The sequence below is a fragment of the Balaenoptera borealis genome (genome assembly GCF_965194805.1).
Source record: "Balaenoptera borealis genome assembly, chromosome: 8".
NCBI lineage: Eukaryota > Metazoa > Chordata > Mammalia > Artiodactyla > Balaenopteridae > Balaenoptera > Balaenoptera borealis.
The window spans coordinates 57,838,888-57,860,459 of NC_138865.1; the positions used below are offsets into that span (position 1 = coordinate 57,838,888).

At 37.7% G+C, this 21,572-nt stretch overlaps 2 protein-coding genes across 6 annotated transcripts in view; one reads left to right on the forward strand and one right to left on the reverse strand.

Annotated features, from left to right (window-relative positions):
* CCDC171 (coiled-coil domain containing 171) overlaps positions 1–14,700 on the reverse strand; it is a 379,181-nt gene extending 364,481 nt beyond the window's left edge. For 2 of the 5 annotated variants that reach the window (XM_082401590.1, XM_082401606.1), the window contains exon 1: positions 10,934–14,700. The gene's annotated coding sequence lies outside the window, so the exon portion shown is untranslated. The other 3 variants (XM_082401589.1, XM_082401588.1, XM_082401591.1) reach the window with 3 other exon arrangements.
* Positions 1–21,572, forward strand: part of PSIP1 (PC4 and SRSF1 interacting protein 1) — a 73,325-nt gene that overhangs the window by 470 nt on the left and 51,283 nt on the right. The window contains exons 2-3 of the mRNA XM_082401671.1: positions 19,328–19,422; positions 20,726–20,783. The gene's annotated coding sequence lies outside the window, so the exon portion shown is untranslated. The remainder of the gene's footprint in view (positions 1–19,327; positions 19,423–20,725; positions 20,784–21,572) is intronic.

Here is a 21,572-nt window from a genome sequence, read left to right on the forward strand (position 1 = left end):
AGTGCTCCAGCTCCCTTTCCTACCCTCCTCCTCTTCCCCACCCCCGACACACACACATACACACACGCACCCCACACACGCTTTCCTCGTTGATAATTTATACTTTGGTTTCTCCTGGTAGCCGCTGCTGCCTCAGGGAGATTGGAAAACCAAATCCTCTTTTGTTCCTTGGCTTTTGAAAGCCTGTTCCCCAAAGAACAATGCAAATTGGCGGGATTTTGACTCAGGATTTCGTCTTCAGCACCACCACCTCCTCCTCCCGAAAAGGTGTTTAATACAAAAAGAACCTTTTATGCTAAATAGTGCCTTGTGGCTTGTAATCAACCTGAAACCAGGTGTAGCGGCCGTCTTTTCCCTGTCTCCCTGAGATTAAAACCTCCTTGATTCCTGTGACATTGAAACTCTGAAACTTTAATTGGCTTGAGTTTAGTCATTTAGATTAGGAAAGGAGGCACATCCCGCTTCCTAACAGTTTAGCCAGAAAGAGGATAATTTCTTCAAAGAAAAGAGTTTATGGAAAGGAGAAAAGAGCCCACTCTAACATTTAGAAACGAAATGGACAATTACAACAGACTAATGATATTAGGGCTTTTTTTACTTTACAAGTTTTAAATAATATAAATTTTTTATTTGTGTTTTAGCAAAATCACAAAATTGAATATTGTACAGCAAGAAATGCCAAATGTACTATACTGCACACTTTTTTAAAATGAAAAAAATGGATGCAACATGAAGACTTGCAATCTTCATGTATTTGTTCATTCAGCATTTATTGAATACAGACTATATACCCAGCCCAGAACTAGATGGTAGAAATGCAGGATATATGATATAGGTACAGTGGGATTCAGAAAAGGGAAGTATAATATCAACCCTGAACAACCAGAAAGGCTTTATAGAGAACTTTGAGTTCAGTTTGGGAAGGTAGTCATAGATTCACCAAGTTAAAAGGAATTGGAAGACATGGAAGCTGCAAACAGGACAGGAAACAGCAAGAGGCATTTGGAAAACTGAACAAAGCTCTGTGTGCGGTCTTGGGGTAGCGGATGTGGGGAGTAAGATGTCAGGCTGGAGAAGTAAGCAGAACCCAGATCACAGAGGGCCGTCTAGGTCATACGTAGTTTACCAAGCAACAGAGCTAAATGAAGGATGTTGAGCAGAAAAGTTTTAATAATTAAACAATAAATCAGACTGTTATCAAATACTTGGAGGTTTTCTGTGTTTTTCTAGTAGTTACAAGGTCAATTCTTTGTTGTCTCTTGTTTGCCTAACATGCTACTACTTAGGAAAGCTGTACAGAAAGATGCTGTCTAGCCCACTTTTCTTTTAGCCTCGAGTCACAATTCTCATCTCATTCTTTCTCTTGAGATACTATTCGATCCATCACCCCCACTCTTCCAAAACAGCTTTCACAGTCAATAATGACCTCATTACCAAATCCCAGGCTCCTTGGGTTCGCTGACACTTTGATCACCCTCAGATTTCTCTCCAGCATAGGTGAGACTCAGGGTTTAGGCACCTCTCTGACCTTTTTGCTGCTGCTCAGGAAACCATTATCACCTTGCCCCTTAAGGGTATACTTTCTCAGTTTTGCCCTCAACCTTCACCATTTACCATAGTACCTTTCTTGGTGATGTCATCCATTCCTGCAAGTGTGAACTCTGGGTCCTCAACTTTCAATTCTTTATGTCCACCTCACATACCATAATATCATAAGCTGAGCTCTGACCTTGACTTTTTAACTCTCATTTGAACAGTGTCATTTTAATGTCTGTCAGTATTGAGTTCAATATATCTAAAACTTAATGATCTTTCTCAGCTTCTCACTGGAGCCCCACAAACTGCTCTACCTATTTATAAAACTTATAATCTCAGACAACCGAACAAAAAAAACTTAGAGAATCTTTCTTCTCTCTCAGGCTCTCAATTCCTTCATCTGAGAATTACTAAATCCTACTTACTTTGTCTCCTGTGGTCTTTCTATGCCTCCCACTAATCATCTTCATTTATTTGTTTCCTTATTGTTTCATATCCAGACACCTGTAATCAGGACCTTTGCTGTGGCTGACGCAAGTCACCCACCTCCTCCTTCTGTGCAAATTCTCAACATTTTTACAAGTTGACAACTAACATCTAGGGCATTTTTAAACCGGGAAGTATGAGAGGAGAAGATCAAAAAATAGAAAAAAATCAAAAGCAGGCCTAAGGGCACATATGCACCTTTCTGGCACTAAGGGAGTGTTAGGAGCTGATTGTGTACATGTGAGCCACAGGGTTTTTTAACACCAGATGAGCCACATCCTTTTGACCCTAGTAACCTCTCCCAGAAGGTTCAAACACCAGGTGCTTGATTATTACGCTGCTTTGGTATCAATTGTTACAACTGCGAGCCCTGCCATAATTGTTGCTGTTGGTGGCTCTGGTTCTTTGCTCCTTCAATCCCCATACTATGTGCTATAACGGAAATGATCCTTCTGAAGCATAACTCTGATTACGTTACCCTTCATTAATTCTTTTAATGGCTCCTCAGTCCTTACTGGATAAAACCCATACTTTTCCTCCATCCATCAAGGGCCCTTATTCTTGTCCCTACCTGCCTTTCCAGCCTTACCTTCTCTTATCTCACAATAAATCTTCCCTCTCATTCACATCAGCAACAGAAAACACAAATAAATGTAATAAGAGGTAGATATGGACTTATATTAAAAGTTTTAAGATATATAGGCTAATATAAAAGATAACATTATTTATTAAACATATGTGCCAAGCACTATGCTAAGTGGTTTCACATGTATTCTAATTTTTTTCAAAAAAGCATACGTCTTTATCCTTTGTTCCAATAATAAATACATGGTCACTTAAGTCAGGGCAATTTTAAAAGTAAAATTCTCCCCCAAGTCCTACCTTCCCAGTCTAGATTTTAAAACTGTTAGGAATGTATTATATTTCTAATATAACATTTTGATGCATAAATAAATACGTTTTAAAGAAGGCACATTTATTCATTTATTTCTATATTTACGCACGTGTGCATACACACAATCGTAGCAGACACTGCTTTTCCATTTCCTACACCATCCTTGCTGAAAACCTTAATTTGTTTGCAGCAGTAATAGGTAGAACTTAAGGAGATCAATGGTCTGATCTATCCTGTTTCCTCCTGCTCGCTACTGGCTCTTCAAAGCTCCCTGGTAGCTAGGGTTGGCTGTGTTACCAGTTCTGAACAATGAAATGTAAGGGCACGCCTACGGAGGTGAGAATAAAAAGAGCCTTGATGCTCCATGACACTCCTTAGTTCCTGATCCATTCCTGGACTTCCTTCTGACCAAAACAATTAATGGTCTTAGAATTCAAGTCTGTGCTAGTCATGTTTTCTGTTATTTGAAGCCAGTGGTGTGCTGATTTCCTTGATGTATACTAAATACTGCCACTGTGGCTAATTTCAAGCAACCAACATGCAGTCTCTTCACTGCAGAGTTCAGAAGAAATATGTACATTTGGCTCTCAAGAGTCCTGTGGGAGCCAGCTCCAGCACATCACTGCTATTGATAGGTAGGTAGGTAGGTAGGTAGATAGATTTTTTTTTTAACTTAACAATACAGCTTTAATACATTTCTATGTTAATATGAAAAAATATACCTTTTTATGGATTACCTTTATTGTAATCCATTTTATGAATGCCCATAATTTATCCCATCAGTTAGGTTGTTTCTGCTTTGTTTCTTTACTTAAAAAATAAAAATAAAACACTGTCTCCAAAGGTATACTTTGGATATTTGTCTTTTTTTTTGACCGCGCCGTGCGGCATGTGGGATCTTAGTTCCCCAACCAGGGATCACACCCACGCCCCCTGCAGTGGAAGCATGGAGTCTTAACCACTGGACCACCAGGGAAGTCCCACATATTTGTCTTTTTAAAGTCATAGTATAAATACCTAGAATAGGAATTGATGGATAAAAGGATAAGCATTGAAAACCAAAACCGATATAATTACCTTTCCCTATGTTAAATACAGTAAGTCCCTTACATGCGAACTTTTGAACCTTCAAGTTTCAAACTTTAAAAGATGCAAACATGCATCTGGTTCCAACAAGGAACCAGAACCTGTGCCATCAATGTCAGGTGTGAGTGAAACTGCAGCTTGCCCTCCATCTCCTATTGCTGACGATCCTTCAGCTCTACCATCTCCCACCTCGTCTCCCTCCTCCAGTCAGTAACTCTTCTTGCCTGTTCACTCGATGCCAGCCCTTGTATGCCAGCTGTTGTACTGTACTACTGTACTTTTCAAGGTACTGTACTGTATGATTAAAAATGTTTTCTTTATTTTTTGTGTTTTTTTATGTATTATTTGTGTGAAAAGTATTATGAACCTATTACAGTACAGTACTATATAGCTGATTGTGTTAGTTGGGTACCTAGGCTAACTTTGTTGAACTTACAAATTGGGCTTACGAATGTGCTCTTGGAATGGAACTCATTCATGTGTAGAGGACTTACTATAATAGTGGGACTAGACATACTTTCCTGTACTTTTGTTAGACAATTCTGGGACCAAACAAAAATAACGTTGTTGCTTGCTCCAGTTGACACATTTTCCTGGAAGATAAGGCTGTGAACTTACTAAACAGATTGCTTATGAAGGCTAACAGTTTATTTACCAAGAAATTATTCAAAACCATTGCCTTGCTGTGCCCACCAATCTAAGGCTGTTGTATCATAAACTCTGCCTGATCCCAAACATTTCCCTGACTTGCTTCTCTCCCTAAAAATATTCAGCCCAAGCCCTAAAACCCTATAAATAACTGGCCCTAATTTTTCATTTTGAGTCACTACTAAGGCTCAGTCAAGGTAGTGTTCTTCCTTACTACAGTAAATCTAATAAACTTAACAGTTTTTATGATGAGCTTTTAAGGAGTCAACATTTGATAGCTGTACTTTAATTTTTTATACATAGTACCAGGTTACTTTTCAGAAAGAGTATCAATTTAAAGAAATATCAACATTGTATGAGAGTATCTACTTCTTTCTGCCCTTGCCAGCAGTAGATATTTTTGCGGTATTGAAACGTTTCCAATCTGATAAGCAAAAAGTGATATGCCATTGTTCTAATGTTCTTTTAATTTGCATTTATCTGATTACTCATGAAGTTTAGTAACATCCAGAAATGCCACTTTTATCTTATGTAACTAGATGCATTAAATCACTAATACAGCACTACTGCCATCAGAATTTAGAAAGTTTGTACCAAGTCTAAGAATTTAATTCATAACCTTATAATGAATAATTATAAAGCTGCAGCCAAGTCATCGTAGATAAGGTAGCATCCTTTAAAGAAATATAAATTTAAATTAAATATTTAATTTAAACATTGAGCCTATTTATTATTATTCCTGGACAATCTAAAAAGCACAATTTGAAAGTAGAAGTGTTAAGGAGTGGGAGTGAGGGCAATAATGAAAGAAAGGAACCAAAATCAGTTTGTATAACAATGTGAAGTTAATTATTCCAATATGACTAGTGGTGTTCTTGCAAATTATGGGCAATAGGAATGTGTTTTTCTTCTGCTTGTAAATTTAAACTAGCATTCTCCAATATTTATCCTTAAGTGATATGAATGATATCTATTTCTAGTCCCATATTTACTCACTCAGTAGACTTCCAAAAAAAATAAAGAAGCTATGTGCATTTCTCTCTAGTGGGAAGGTCTGAAAGAGGTCCAGATTTCTTAACCTGCGTGGGACTGCTAGACGGGATTTAATCTCCCAAAGTTCACCCTAGATTTGCCTGTTGAAGCTGTGAGTTTTTGTTCTAGGTGAAATAACGCATATCTAGAGAACTGTACTTGTGGGGAGGAAAATGTCTCCTACAGCGAGACTATCCTCCTTGGTTAGAAGTTAGGATTTCCCAAAAGGAAAAAGGAAGCACTCTGGCCTCAATCTGAAGACTGAGGAGAGGAGAACTGAGGGAGTACATAGTGGACCTCTAAGTTTATAACTTAGTGGGCATCTTTGTCTCCAGCTTTGTAAAAAGGCACATTTAATGTATAGTCTTAAATGTTATAACTCTCACTAGAGAACAGCTTTATAGTTGGAGTTGTAGATGGAAGGAAGGTCCAATTCATGAAGGGAAGCTAGGCCTACCCCCATATTACCCTCTTCTTGCCTTCTGTAGAAGCCCTTGTAGAGATGTCCGCATTGATGAAGGAGGAAAGTGCAGTTAATGAGTTCCAGGTTGTGAGCAACTCAAAGGAACACAGAAGCGTTGAGGGGCTCACTGGCAGAGAAGCAGTGGCCAACTCAGAAGCAACTGTGAGACAAACCCCTCCCCTTTTAAAAAAATATACTTGAGAAGGATGACTCTTTAAGAGGACTGAAAGTTTGGGAGCTATCTATCTATACATATACTTATAGATAGATATGCTTATAGATAGATATACAGATATGTATACACACATATATCTATATGTCTGCATTTTCTATTCTGATCAATGTGTCTATCTGTCTATGTTCCAATATCACCATGTTTTAATTATTATACCTTTGTAGTACATTTTTAATTTCTAGGCCATCTCATTTTTCAAAATTTTCTATGCATTTAATTAATTAAGATTTGTTAACAAATATTTACTGAACGCTTACTATTTGCTAGATGTTGTAGGTTATGAAAATATAAAAGCAAACAATACACACAAAAATCTCTGCTTTCATGGAGCTTACATTTTAGTGAGGGGACACAGGGGAAACCAACATAATCCCTATCAATGAGTTACACCCTCATGAGACCAAGCATGCTTTCTTGTCCCTATGTTGAATAATACTGACACCAAGCAAAAATAATCTATTTGCTCCAGAAAATACCTATTCCTGGAAGATAATGCTGTGAACTAAAAAGTTTATTTATCAAGACCAAAAGCTTTCTCATTAAGACTTGCCTCAAGACCTTCCTCCACACTCTGCCCAACAATTCAACCATCCCAAGGCATTCCTTGCTAGCAAAACCCTTTAAAACCTCCCTAAAGAAGAGCCTTCCCTAATTTCCTCATTGTGAGTTACTTTGGAGGTGAGTTTAGGTAAGATAAGAAGGAAAGCTAGACACTCAGAGCTTTTAGCATGAGTTCAAAAGTCTTTTTTTAAAATGTTTTATATGTAAATATACAAGTTTACTTATAATTTTTAAAAGTCTGTGAAATATTACTGATAAATAGATGATTCTTTGGATATATTAGTTGTAACACCTTTAGCTTAAAACTTTGTCTTCTCTCTGACCTTCTCACAATAAAAGTGTTAGCTAAATATATATGTATTGCATATTTTTTTAATACATGCCTTGGGTTTAGTTTCTCATGATTTAAACCTTTTAAATTTCTACTTTAATTCTATGGTCCCAGTAAATTATTATTTCCATGGATGGTTTAAGATTACAAACATAAGGGAATTCCCTGGGGGTCCAGTGGTTAGGACTGCGCACTTTCGCTACTGTGGGCCCCGGGGGTAGGTCCCTGGTCTGGGAACTAGGATCCTGCAGGCTGCGCCATGCAGCCAAAAAAGAAAAAAGATTACAAACATAAAACTGTATTTGGCTAAATGAAATTGCAGTAATTTCTTTTTCTTTTTCTTTTTTTGTTTTGGCTGTGCTGGGTCTTTGTTGCTGCGCACAGGGCTTTCTCTAGTTGCAGTGAGTGTGGGCTACTCTTCGTTGTGGTGCACGGGCTTCTCATTGCGGTGGCTTCTCTTGTTGTACAGCATGGGCTGTAGGCACACAGGCTTCAGTAGTTGCAGCATGCGGGCCCCAGAGCACGCAGGCTTCCGTAGTTGCAGTGCGTGGGCTCATTAGTTGCAACACGTGGGCTCTAGCATGCATAGGCTTTAGTAGTTGTGGTGCACGGGCTCAGTAGTTGTGGCTCGGGGGCTCTCAAGCGCAGGCTCAGTAGTTGCGGCACACAGGCTTAGGTGCTCTGTGGCATGTGGGATCTTCCCAGACCAGGAATCGAACTTGTGTCCCCTGCTTTGGCAGGAAGATTCCCAACCATTGCGCCACCAGGGAAATTCCAGTAATGGATATTTTTAAAGGATATAATCTTATGGTTTCTTACAATACTGTGCGTGATAAGGATTCAATGAGTTAACACAAATTGTAATTTCCAGATTTTTTAGTCAATCTTAAGACCTTAAATTTATATTAAAATAAGTTTGTTAACAAACATACTGTGGTTACTCAAATAATTTTTATGTAAAAAAAGACCACTAAAGATAATTTTAAACTACTCTTGATCCTACTTTTTATATATGGAATGGCTATAGAATAGCAATAGAAAGATGTGCAAATGTTTTTAAATTATTATATACACACATATATAATTCTGCCTACTTAAAATGTATTAAAGTAGTATAATCTATATATCTATACCTATATCCATGCTCAGTGGAAAAAATTAGCAAGATAGTTCTTGGTTTCCTACCTTCTAATTTCTCTTATGTTTTAAAAATCCAAAATTTGTAATAATGAGAATCATTAAGTAGAAAGAGGAATATGCAATCAAAACCGTAAATATGGCATGCCTGTTTGTTGTTTAAGGGTATTGTTGCAGTATATAAAGATGTTATATTCAACAACATATATACATTGCTCTGTTAATGCTAAATATATTTTAAAGTTATATTTTAAAGCTAGTTAAAACCATTAATTTAATCATCTATTAGTGTACAGTAAGTCCCCTACATATGAACCTTAAAGTTGCGAACTTTCAAAGATGCGAACACGCATTCCATCAACATCAGGCGTGAGTGAAATTGCAGATTGCGCTCCATCTCCTATTGCTGATGATCCTTCAGCTCTACCATCTCCCACCTCCCGTCCCTCCTCCATTCAGTAACTCTTCTTGCCTGTTCACTTGATGCCAGCCCCCGTATGCCAGCTGTTGTACTGTACTACTGTACTTTTCAAGGTACTGTACTGTATCAAAAATGTTTTCTTTATTTCTTGTGTTTGCTTGTTTTCTATGTATTATTTGTGTGAAAAGTATTATAAACGTATTACAATACAGTACTCTATAGCCGACTGTGTTTTTGGGTACCTAGGCTAACTTTGTTGGGACTTAGGAACAAATGGGACTTACGAAAGCACTCTCGGAGCAGAACTCGTTCGTGTGTAGGAGACTTACTGTATTTATATATTTGTATGTCTAAGTGCATGCATAAAAAGGTATACAAAGATAAATTCAAAAAGTTTATTTAAAATAAGAAAAATAATAAAAGACAAAGTTGAGAGCCTATGTATTCTTTAGTGTTAATTATAATATGGATGGAAAACAAAAAGTAATTAGAATCTGATTTTTTTTTTCCCTGTAAAGTAACCTGATTATTTTGGCTCAGATAAATAAAAGTTCTTTTTTATTCCCAAAATAGTCTAATTCTCTAGACTTTTGGCATATTTCTGAATCATTTTGACAAGAAGTTAAAAAAGAAGTTAAGTTCAGGAATTCCCTGGCAGTCCAGTGGTTAGGGCTCCACACTTTCACTGCCAAGGGCACGGGTTCAATCCCGCGGGGAGCTAAGATCCCACAAGTTGCGTGGTGCGGCCAAAAAGAAAAGTTAAGTTTCTACTAACATTATTACATATTGTTGTGTATTTCCTATTTATTACCTGTAACTATTTCTTGACTCTGAATAAGATAACTCATGTTTGTATCTTATCTCCTCTGACAACTCTTCTTGATTTTTTCTGTCCCAAATTCAGAATAGTCAGACTGTTAAGCTTTCTTGTAAATCAAAACTTTCTTCAAGTTTACTGGAATAGCCACCAGCACAGCCAAAGACTTATAAAAGAAAAATAGTAAAAATAATTAGGCTTGTTTGACATTCTCCAAATTTTAATCAACTTAAAACTGTTGTGAGAACTCTTTATCAAATTTAGGATAAAAACAAAATTATAAAAAATTTTCAGTAACCAAGAACTTCTTATGCACCAGTCATCAATTTGATATCATTGCTCTGCTCCAAATCTACACTTTTTTGCCCTGATTCATGATACCAGTGCTGGTCCCCACAATCATATCTCTGTGGCCAGCAAATGAAATGTTATGGTTGTTCAGTGGAGTGACACTGCATGGCCACAGCTGCAGGAAGACATTTTTCCTTTAGGCTGTAGATCTCCATTATCATTCTCCAACAGAGGAGCTCCAGCTTTATTCTCAGGCTATTCTTTCTCTTCTTGACGCTACTTTAGATCAGGTCCAGCCAACTTACATCCTCTGGCAGCAGCTGGCCACTTCTACTGACTGATTCAGGCTGCCCATACTCTCCAGCAATGGTGAACCAATTCTACAGACCACTCTAGTGAGTTTCTTCACTCCTGGCAGCCTGAGTGGCTGTGTATGTGGTAGGTATGTCCTCTTTGAAGAGGTCTGAACCTCAGCCTTGGGGGAGTGTTTGGTGAGAGGAGGATCTTCGCCTAGTCTCCAGTTCTTTTATTGCTTATTTCTCCTCAACCTAGAGGTAGGAGCTGCTTTTTTGCACCTGCTATTCTAGATCCCTTAGAGTCTTCTTTTATCCCTATCTCCTATTAGTTAATAATTATTTTTATTAAATTTTCCCTGTTCAAAAAACAGATGTAGTTTCTGTCTCTTGTCTGGTCCCTGACTGACATATCTTAGAAATATACTTTTGATCATGTCCAAAGACTGGTACAATAAGCATCTCCAAAAAGTTTTTATTTCTAGGCTATTAAGTTCCAATGTCTCTGTCAATCAGGGACCATGATAATACACTTTGTGATACAAATCAAAAAGCCTTGGAGTCTCCTTTCTTTTCATAATATGCTTCAGTCACTGTAAAAAACAGACACTACAGCAAAAGTCTAGAATGTTGATCCTTAGAACCACTTCTTTTAAGCAGAGAGATTTAAGTCATTTAAATTACTGGAAAACTGTACTGACCCAAAATGACAAGATCAGGAGGAGACAACGTCCACCTAGGACTCTCAGATCAAGAAGATGACTGCATGAAGTAGATAGTTTCCAACCAAGACTTGTGAAATAAGCTCTAAAGTCACATGGAGTTGTAGACTGCCATGTGTCAATAAGCATGATTTTGCACTTTATTTGCCAAGCTATTTTCTTTCCTCTTGGTTGCCTTAAGGTTTTGGATTATTAACTATGATATTTACAAGATCTTTAAACTTAACAATGCTTTTTGCATCCCTAGTCACTCCTTGGTAAAAGTCTAATGCTTGGCTACAATTTTGTTGTGATTTGGCTAAAACACAAAATCAAATAAACTCTTGAGTTTATATTCTCTTTCCTTGGGGTGACATTCATTTTCCTTTTATATTAGTTCCTATAATAAATCAGTTGATTTCCTGGGTAACTGGATTCAACCACTAACTGACTTTTTTTCAGTGTAACACAGCAGGTCAGACAACCAGAAATGCCCTATCATGTTCCCCCTCTAAAGAAAAAACACTTGGGGACTGTGTAATAAATCATTTGACTGGCCTTTGTCCCTAGTTTTTAGGAGATAATCTCTAAACCCTTAAAACTTACTGGGTGATAGGGGAGTCTTTGTTATTCGTGGTGGACTCCTCAGACCAAACCAGACAGTTTATGCTAATGAGGTGACTCAGATGGGGGCCAGACCAGAAAGACAAACCATGTGATTAGAGGGTTGGGAATGTGAGCCATGTGATATCAGCGTGACCTCTGGGGAAGAAAGAGAGCCTGAAGTTTAAGTTCAACCAGATGCATAATGATTAAATCAATCGTGCCTAAGTAATGAAACTTCAATAAAAACTCTGGACACTAAAGCTCAGGTGAGCTTCCCTGGTTGGCAATACTCACTGAGTATTTTCACACTTTGATGCTGGAAAGGTAACACATCCCTGAGGATGATATGAACTTCATGTTTGAAACTCTCCCTGACTTCATCCTATGTATCTCTTATTTTGGCTGGTTCTAATTTGTAGCCTTTTGCTATAATAAAACTGTAACCATAAGTGTAGCACTTTTACTAAATTCTGTGAGTCTTTTTAGTGAGTTATCAAACCTGAGGGTGGTCATGGGAAACCCTGAATTTGCAGGCAACTGGTCAAAAGTGAGGGTCACCCTGGGGACCCCCACAATTATGGCTAGTATCTGAAGTGAGAGCAGTTTTATGGAGGACTCTATTCTCAGAATTTTCAGCTTGACAAACTTATTATAGGAAACTTTTGTAGGAGCTAGCCTTTGTAACCAATAGAAATAGAGCTTGGAAAGGGTTTAAAAACAGATGGAGCATATTCAAAGACTATATCACTTTTATTGATCTTATAAGAAAAGAACACTAGTGCACTTAACCCCAAGCTCTTTCCCTTGAACCAACTAATGATCTCTTTATTACAAATATAATTTCCTGACACCAACAATACTTATATAATGTTGAAAAACATTACCATACCATTTGACAACTCCATAGAGATATTATCACAAAAAATATACCATTGGTTGTCTTCTTGCTACTGGTATTAAATTTGTGGCACAAAAACTGACTGCTACTAGCAGATTGAATAGAGATAAGTTATCTTGGTTAATTGATGCCTGCTTTCAAGATAGATTCCAATATCACCCAGGTTTCATTTTAGCCCACAAAATTCCCTTCACAGAAAAAAAAAAATCTTTAAACAATTTATTCAACAAAGGAAAACTTGGATTTGATTTGAGTTCAAAAACTTTAAAAACTGAAGATTTGGGGGACTGCCTTCTATACCCAAGGCTTTTCATTTTATGCTTTCCAAGAGGCCTGAAAAGTAGGAGTAATCCTACATGCTTATGGTTCAGAAAATAGTAAAACTAGATAAGATGTCTAAGACTATGGAACTCCTCACCTAAAATTTCATGAGGTTGGACAAACAATGGTCCAAAACAGTCATTAGATGTATTGGCTTCTTGAAGGAGAGCATGTGCTAAGGGAAATAATGTTGTACTTAGATTTCTGCAGATTTCTCTGGGATCTTTAATATTACTAAAAAGATCTGGAAAAAACAGATATCATGAGACTAAATAATCTGGCTAATACCCAAATCTCTGGTTCGTTCTGAGAGCTCTTCATATTTGAAATGGAAACTATTCTATTAATTTAATCTTTATCCAAATTAAGTTAGCATTTGTTTGGGTCACCCTGCTCAAATGCAAAACTCAAGAATCTTAAAGCAGTTGAGCAGTCACTCTGCCTACTGATGATCTTCTACCAAAAACAAACAAACAAACAAAACAAAACAAGAAAAGTTGACACTTGTAGAAGTTGGAACAACTAATATCAGAAATTATACTCAACCACCGCGTATCAAACATGGTGTAGATCTGGTTTGATTATGTCCCCAAATGATAATACTCCTCCACATTAGCCTAGAGAATGATAAAAGAGGGGACTGGGAATTTAAACCAACATAATTCTCAAGTCCCTGTGTTAAATAATAACAAAGCAAAAATATTGGCTTCTGGTTGGGGAATATAACGTGAACTAACTAGTTTGTTTATCAAAACTGCTAGCTCATCAAGACTTGCTTCAAAATTCTTGCTTCACTGAGTCCACTGATCCAAAGCTATTATATCATAAACTCTGCTCATCCTCAACCAGTTCCCCAGCTTGCAAGACCTGCCTTTAAATCACCCAGCCCAGGTCCTAAATCTCTATAAATGCCTCTCCCTAATTTCCTCATTTTGAGGCACCCCTTTGACCCTGTCATGGTGATGCTTTCCCTTAAGCAAAAGTAAAATAAATTTAGCTTTTTTGATCAATGTGTTTTCTGTGTACATGTGTGTGTTTTCTGTTAGAAGGGGTCAACAGTTGATAAAAGCAATGAACAAGTAAGTAAAAAATATATAGCATGCCAGATGAGGATAAGTGCTGTGAAAAAATTAGCAAAGAAGTGGGGGAGGAAATGCATGTGGGTGGTGGCGGGTAGGTCGGGTGTTCTAATTTTAGATCAGGTAATCAGGGAAGGCCTCCCTAAGTGGATAACATTTGAGCAAAGACCTGTAGGCGTTGAGGGAGTAAGCATGCAGTTATTTAGAGAAAGAGCATTCCAGAAAGAGGGACTCGCAATTGCAAAGGGTGTGAGGCAGGAACTTGCCTGGCATGTTGAAGAAGTAACAAGGAGGCCAGTATGGCTAGAGAAGAGAGAGCAAATGGCAGAGAGATTGGATATGCGGAATAAAAGCTAATGGGAGGGAAATAGTTTGTATAGGGCCTTTTCTTTAAATGACATGGGCAACCATTCAGGTGAACTTTACAATCAGTTTATCAAAGAATTACTAGAAATGTTTAGATTATTGACATTTTTATGGTATTGAATCCTCCCATCCAAGAATATATCTCTCCATTTATTCTAGATTTTCTTTTATATCCTTCAGTAAACCATATACAGTTTTGCCCCATGAATCTTATAAATCTGTGTTAAATTTATTACTAGGCTTTTTAAAAATATATATTTATTTATTTTTTTATTTTGGCTGTGCCGGGTCCTAGTTGCTGCACGCTGGATCTTGTTGTGGCATGCGGGATGTTTAGTTGCAGGATGCAGGATCCTTTTTTTAGTTGCGGCATGCAGACTCTTAGTTGAGGCATGCGGGATCTAGTTCCCCGACCAGGGATCGAACCCAGGCCCCCTGCATTGGGAGCATGGAGTCTTACCCACTGGACCACCAGGGAAATCCCTATTACTAGGTTTTAAAGGTTTGTTTTTGTTTGTTTGCTTGTTTTTTATTGGAGTATAATTGCTTTACAATGTTGTGTTAGTCTCTGCTGTACAATGAAGTGAATCAGCTATAGGTATACCTATATCCCCTACCTGTTGGATCTCCCTCCCACCCCCCCATCCCACCCATCTAGGTCATCACAGAACACCAAGCTGAGCTTCCTGTACTTTACAGCATGTTCCCGCTAGCTATCTGTTTTACACATGGTAGTGTTTATATGTCAATCCTAATCTCCCAATTTGTCCCACCCTCTCCTTCCCCCTCCATATCCACAAGTCCATTCTCTACATCTGTGTCTCCATTCCTGCCCTGGAAATAGGTTAATCTGTACCATTTTTCTAGATTCCACATGTATGCATTAATATACGATAATTGTTTTTCTCTTTCTGGCTTATTTCACTCTGTATGACAGACTCTAGGTCCATCCACATCTCTACAAATGACCCAATTTCCTTCCTTTTTATGGCTGAGTAATATTCCATTGTATATATGTACCACATCTTCTTTACCCAGTCATCTGTTATTGAACACTTAGGTTGTTTCCATGTCCTGGAATTGTAAATAGTGCTGCAATGAACACTGGGGTACATGTGTCCTTTTGAGTTATTGTTTTCTCAGGGTATATGCCCAATAGTGGGATTGCTGGGTCATATGGTAGTTCTATTTTTAGTTTTTTAAGGAACCTCCATACTGTTCTCCACAGTGGCTGTATCAATTTACATTCCCACCAACAGTGCAGGAGGGTTCCCTTTTCTCCACACCCTCTCCAGCATTTATTGTTTGTAGATTTTTTGATCATGGCCATTCTGACCTGTGTGAGGTGATACCTCATTGTAGTTTTGATTTGCATTTCTCTAATAATTAGTGATGTTGAGCATCCTTTCATGTGCCCCTTGGCCATCTGTATGTGAAAGGTTTGTTCTTGTTTGGATTAGTTTTTTGCTTTGGGGGTTTTCCCTCCAGTACATTCTCTAACTGGACCACATCTCAGTTACTACTGTTACTCCAAACTCAACTACTATTCTGACCTCTATCAAGACAGGTTAGTTTTGCCTATTTTCACCTTTATATAATTACCAGGATATTTTTAAAAACTACTAATTTTTAATATATTCCTCTTAAAGACAGTTAAGACAGTTCAGAATTAATTCTAACATCCATTTAGTACATTTTCTTGGAATATTTTGGTAATAGTTATAGTGTCTCCAAATAGTGACAATTTTTTCTCTTCAGTCTTGGTAGTTATAACTTACTTCTGTTACCTAGCTTACTGCAGTGGATAGAATTCTCAGGACAATTTGAATAAATCAGGCCATTAATGTGAAATAATTCTCACATTTAATCCCTTTAAATATAATTCTGACTAATTAGATTAGAAATTGTTTTTATATTAAGAAAGTATCTTTCTCTCACTAATTTCCTTTTTTTTTAACCAAAAGCCTATTTTTGCATCTGTAGTGACCACTATTAAGTGGTATATTGAACAAGAAAACCAGTGGGATGTAATCAAAATGCACCTATACGTTGTTTCCCATGGTCCCTTTAACATATATTCAAGGGGCAAGGTTTATTGCACCCCCTTGGATGAAACTCGAGTTTGACTATTTTTTTTTTTTGGCTGCAGTGCAGCTTGCAGGATCTTAGTTCCCGGACCAGGGATTGAACCCGGGCCCTCAGCAGTGAAAGTGCACAATGACTGCCAGAGAATTCCCAAGTTTGACTATCCTGATTACTCTTAGGTGATTGGAAGTCCAGACATCATTGTAGGAGGCAAAATGTATTTTTAATTCACTAATTAGAATGTCTTGTCCAATATATGAATCGAAATATATTAACGCTTCAATCTGCATTCAAAGGTAAGATTTCTCCACCCACACACTTTTAGGTGGACCTGGTTTCAGCTGGGATGCCTGTTTTTATGGAAGGAAATATAGTCAATCTCTTCTCTCTTTTCCACTCACTCCCTTGGAGGAGGAAGTGAAAGGGAAACAGACAACTTATACTTAACTTCTACTATTGTAAGATGACCTCATACTCTCTGAGCCTAGAAAATTTGCTTGTGAGTAAATTTTAAAATAAAATATCACAAACATATAGAGAGGAGCATACATGACACAGCTCAATGAAATTTTGCAAAATGAGCTTATCCATATATCTAGGACCCAAATCAAGAAACAGGCTATTGCCGGACTCCAGAATTCTCCCTTGTACCACCTTTTAGCCACCATGCTTACTCTAAATTCAACCACTATGCTGACCTCTATTAATATGGGTTAGTTTTGCCTATTTTTTTGACTTCTCTGTAAATGGAATTATAGAGAATGTAATATTTTGTATCTCGTTTCTTTCACTCAACATCTGTGAGATTCATTCATATCATTGAATGATTCAGTAAGTCATTCTTTCACTTACTACTGGATAATATTCCATTGTCTGAATATACCACATTTAGTTGTCCATTCTACACTTGGGAAGCCTTCAGTCTGGGCTAATACAAATAATTCTGCTATAAACATCTTGTACGTGTCTTTGATATACATATGCCTATAATTTTGTTAGGCACATACCTATGATTGGAATTGCTGGATCAAAGGGACCATCAAATGTTTAAAGCTATCTTTTTCTGCATTGAGACTTTTGTGAACACTTCTGAGGCTCCTTGCTGGTATCCTCCATCTACAACTCCCATGACATGGGCAACAGAATGGTCTGCCACTCTCCACTCAGCTCCTGGGTTTCCAACAGTATTCCACATGGTTTCTCTTTTGGAGTCTCGTTGCTCTTTGCGTGAGTCTTCTTGGTCAGGAGTTAACAAGGCTCCAGTCTGCCCCACCTTCTCTGTTCCCCCACCAGAAGGAGGTATGTTCATTCTCTAAGAGATCTTATTAAAGCCCCTGACTTGGGAATCGGGAGGAACCTTCTACCTCTGCTGCTTGGGGCGTTTGAGACACAAAATATACCATAAATTTTCTCTAAAAAAATCTCTTCAGAATTGTTCTTGAATCCCCCCCACCCCACATATCTGGTCCTTTTTAATGTTCTTAGAGTGGGAATGGGATCCAAGATGAGTTATCATTCGTTTGAAAATCTGAAGATTGGTCTGTCTCATGACTCACTTTGAAATTATTCCATCATTGCTCAGTATCTCAGTCAAAACTTCAAGTATAATATCCTACCACATAATCATTTTTTCCACTTTTCCCTATTAATATAAGTTATTTAAATATTGTCTAGGGACTTCCTTGGTGGCGCAGTGGTTAAGAATCTGCCTGCCAATGCAGGGGACATGGGCTCGATCCCTGCTCCGGGAAGATCCCACATGCTGCGGAGTAACTAAGCCCATGCACCACAACTACTGAGCCTGCGCTCTAGAGCCTGCGTGCCACAACTACTGAAGCCCACGAGCCACAGCTACTGAGCCCACGTGCCACAACTACTGAAGCCTGCGTGCCTAGAGCCCATGCTCTGCAACAATAGAAGCCACTGCAATGAGAAGTCTGCTCACCATAACGAAGAGTAGCTCCCACTCACCACAACTAGAGAGAGCCCGCATGCAGCAACAAAGACCCAACGCAGCCAAAAATAAATAAATAAATAAATAAATAAATAAATAAATAAATAAATAAATTTCTTTTAAAAAATATATTGTCTAACACTGAGTCATCTTTGCAATCCTGAAACTACTTGATCATCACGTTCAAGTTTGTATTTATTGTATTTGTAATAACTGTTGGACTTGAGTTGCCATTTTTTCTTAAATTGAAGTGTAGCTGATTTACAATGCTGTGTTAGTTTCTGGTGTACAGCAAAGTGATTCAGTTATTCTTTTCCATTATGGTTTATTACAGGATATTGAATATAGTTCTTATGCTATACAATAGGACCTTGTTGTTTATCTAGTCTATATATAATAGTTTGCATCTGCTAGTCCCAAACTCCCAGTCTATCCCTCCCCCACTTCTCCTCCCCCTTGGCAACCACAAGTCTGTTCTCTATGTCTGTGAGTCTGTTTCCGTTTTGTAGAGAAGTTCATTTGTGTTATATTTGAGATCCCACATATAAGTGATATCATATGGTATTTGTCTTTCTTGTTCTGACTTACTTCACTTAGTGTGGTAATCTCTAGGTCCATCCATGTAGCTGCAAACGGCATTATTTCATTCTTTTTTGTGGCTGAGTAATATTCTGTTGTATATATGTACACATCTTCTTTATCCATTCATCTGTGGATGGACATTTAGGTTATTTCCGTGTCTTGGCTATTGTGAATAGTACTGTTATGAACATAGAGGTGTATGTATCTTTTTGAATTATAGTTTTGCCTGGATATATGCCCAGGAGTGGGATTGCTGGATGATATGGCAACTCTATTTTGAGCTGCCATTTTTTAAAGTTTGTAATTACATTCATAAATGAGATTGGAGTATAAGTTTTTTTTAATGCTATCTTTTATATGTTTTAGTGTTAGCATTATATTGGATTTGTAAAATGAATTAGGGATCTTTTCATACTCATCTTTAAATACTATAAGAATAACCTTTCTTTGAAAGGTTGATAAAACTCAACTTTAACCTTCTATGCTTGATGTCTTTTAGGGAGGAAGAATTTGACTTGAAAAAACCACAAGGGCCCCTAAAAATAACTGTGGAAGAATTGGGGGGACCATATTGGAATCTGAATAATCACATGAAGGGGTAAGAAGAAGAGAAATAAACTTGCTACTGTTATTGGGATCTTTTTTTTTCTTTAATCATAGAGAAAATATTTGCATTGAGAATTGTGTAAGGCAGAGTTCTTTGTTACAGTCAACAGAATCTTACTCTGGATATTCCAAGAAGAAAGGTATTTGTTATATTTAATGCAAGAGTTTACTGAATAATCTGAAAGACTGGAGGAGAAGGCTTTAGGTTGAGTGTAGTAAATAGTTAACATTGGTGGCCTGTAATGAACCATGCCTCTTGGTTGTCAAACACTTGTGGAGACCCCATCCCTTGAAACTGGAATGGCCTTGTATCTTATTGTGACTTCTTTTAACCAAAAGAATGCAATGAGGTGACACTGTGCCAGTTCTGGGCCTAAGCTTTGGGAAGGCCTAGCAGCATTTGCTCTTATGCTCTGTCTATAAGAAGCCCAGCTACCCTGTGGGAGAAACCAGATGCAGAAACCACATGGATAGTTGAGGGCACAAGACTAGATAATGAAGACCTGAGGAACCCAACCAAATGTGAGAAACAAGGCCCCCTGTTTCCTATAACCTATGTTGAGCTCTTCCAGCCAGCCTCTAGCAATCTGAGTTACCCTACATGAGGCACCAGACGTGTAAGTTTCACTTACATCTTGGATGGCCCAGCCTCCTGCAGGCACCACATGTAATAGATATGAACTTTCCCTCTGTGCCCTGTTCAAATTCCTGACTCACAGAATTATGAGAAATAATAACACAGTTGTTGTTTGAAGCTCCTAAGTTTTGAAGTAGTTTGTCACACAGCAATAAATAAACAGAAAACGCTCCCAAACCCCAAGGGAAAAAACCTTCCAAAACCAAATTGACCTGGTAAGAAAGTTTCCACCACCACCCATCTTGGAAACATTCTGCCTCCTGTCCTCTGCCAGACAAACAACTGCTTTCCACCCTACCTGTGTCCTCACTCTGAAACAAAGGTTCATGCAAATGCTTGTGCCTGGTGCAACTTAGGTCACAAGTCCAGGAACAGAGAGGCTGGGAAACATAAGTTTGGGGATTCTAATTTGAGAAAGGAGATTCTTACTACAAAAAGTTAACAAACTTTGAAGGAGCTGTTCAAAAGATTTTAAGTAGGCAAAAAATGTTTAACTGTAAAGAATTGTCTTACAAAGCTAAAGTTTGATGGTCACATCCAAAGCCATTATTTCTATTTCTGTTGTAGTTTATTTTATTATTTTTATGTCATAATTCATAGTGTATTTTTCTTATATTTTGCCCATACCACTACTACCTCTCATTTCAACTCCTAATAGATTAAGAGCAACTTGGAGCACCAGACATAGGTCGTTCTGCAAAAGGGTACAAGTTTGGGTAAGGTTTTAAGGTCCTTTACAGGTTCCAGAACAACTTAACTTTTCTTTTGCCTTCTGTGGGTGGTTTATTTTGTCTCTAGTTTTAGAAATCATCCCATGTTTGTACTCACTTCCATTTTTTCAGATTTATCGAGGTCTGTTTTACATGCCAGAAAATTTACCCATTGTATGCATACAATTACAATTGTTTGTTTTTTATAAATTTATAGATCTGGGCAACCATCATCATAATCCAGTTTTACAGCATTTTCATCACCAGAAGTTTCCCTCATGCCTGTTTCCAGTCCCTTCCCACTCCCACCCAAACTCCAGGAAACCACTGATGTTCTTTCTGTTTCTGTAGATTTGCCATTGATTGACATTTCATACAAATGAAAATATATAATATCACATCCATTTTTAAAAGAAAAAAGATTTATGTTTTTTACATAAGTAATATATGTTTGTTCTAAAAACTTCAGAAATACACGTTAAAAAGAGAAGAAAAATATAAAAACCAATTGTAACCCCACTACCAGGAACTAACAGCAGTTAATATATAGGTATACATAAAAAAGAAAGAGTAAAGCCCAAAGTCTTTATTGTGGTCTACAAGCCCTGCATGATCTAGACTCTTTCAATGTCATCTAATGCCTTATTCCCACACCCCTCTTCACACTCCAGCCAAATAGGTTTTATTTCAGTTTTAGGAATATTCCAAGCTCTTTGCATATGCAGTTCATCTTGCCTGGAACTCTTCCTTCATCCTTTGAATGATTAGCTCTTTCTCTTCCTTCAAGGGACTGTT